Here is a 1,510-nt window from a genome sequence, read left to right as displayed (position 1 = left end):
TCAGCTGCGTGGACCGGCACTACAATATGATTGGCTGCTAATGGGGGCGGGTTTATGCGATTGACATCGCGAGAGGCAGGGCTGAGTTTGGGAACGCCCCTGGCAGTTAGCCAGCTTCACGGCTTTGGGCGGGGCCAGTGATGACTGACATGAGACCGGGCACGGGCTCAGTGAATGTTGCACAGCTGATTGGTGCTTTACTGCCGCTGGAAGGCGTGGCTAATTTGATTGACAGCTACGGTTTGGTACAATGATTGGCAGATGGCTCATCCCCTTGGCAACTAATGGGCGTGGTTAAAGGAGAAGGACCGCTGATTAATTGTGAAGAATCACAGAATGGGTGCTGTGGAGGAGACCAATCGGCGTGTTATGTCTATTCCAACTCTCCGCAAGATCGACAACAATTCTGACATAATTTAGTAAATCTACGTTCAAGTCCTTTTCCATCATGGGTGCCTAAAACTGTTCATGGTACTCTAACTGTGATCTGACCAAAATTCATTATAACCACTTTTCTCTATGCCTCATTTATAAAAGTCAAAATCTTTCTGATTTCCAATGTCCTTCAGGGAGTTGTGTCAGTTAATTCTGTTGCATTCTTAGTTTTTCAGCACTTTCTGTTTTTATTTCAAACCTCCAACATCTACAATATTTTGTTTTTATTATAATCCCGGTCGGTGCACACGATTTTGCTGAGGTAAATGAGCCCACCCTAGCTCCAGGGTGGAGACCCCATCACAGCTTCTGGGGCTGGGACCATTTGGGTGGTTAGGTCAAGCTGCCAGCACCTGCAAGACTTCAACCGGTCTGAAGAGAAAACAATTACGTCTTCAGTTCCCAGTTATTTTCTAGTAATCTCAGTAAAAATTTGGGATCTGCAGAAAGCCTCAGGTGGACTTGCCTTTGTAACTGGTTTGAGTTCTGCTAAGGTCTTACAGAAGTGAAAACTAAGGAATTTCCTGGCAGAGCCCAGGAACACCCTTCCTCCCAAAACACCCCTTAAAGATTCACCCAAGGCACTCCCAACAGGAATTTAAACGTCTGGTCTAAACAGTGCTAAATCCAAGCAAAACAAGGCTCTGACTCATATTCCAGACCCACCTCACGGGATGCAAGACACCTCCCAAACCTGGAATTTTAGGCCATGTGTGTTTGAATTCATTGGTAACTGTTTATCCCACCCTTCAAATGTCTTTCCATGAATTGTTTACCTGTGCCTTGATTTCCTTACAGACCTCACATTTATTTAATTTAAATTCTGTTTGTCATTTGTGTGGCCATTTCATTTGCCCATCCTCCTGAGGTCTTTTAAAGGCCCTCTCGTTCCTCAGACAGAAAATTTCAAGATCCAAGGTTTAAATCATTACATAGAGTCATTGAGGTCTACAGCACAGAAAAAGGCCCTTTGGCCCATCGAGTCTGCGCCGGTCAAACAAGTACCTAACTATTCTAATCCCATTTTCCAGCACTAGGCCATGACATCGCCAGTGCACATCTAAATAGTTCTTAA

The sequence above is a fragment of the Cetorhinus maximus genome, chromosome 15 (genome assembly GCF_964194155.1).
Source record: "Cetorhinus maximus chromosome 15, sCetMax3.hap1.1, whole genome shotgun sequence".
NCBI classification, from domain to species: Eukaryota; Metazoa; Chordata; class Chondrichthyes; order Lamniformes; family Cetorhinidae; genus Cetorhinus; species Cetorhinus maximus.
This window is presented reverse-complemented; position numbering follows the sequence as displayed.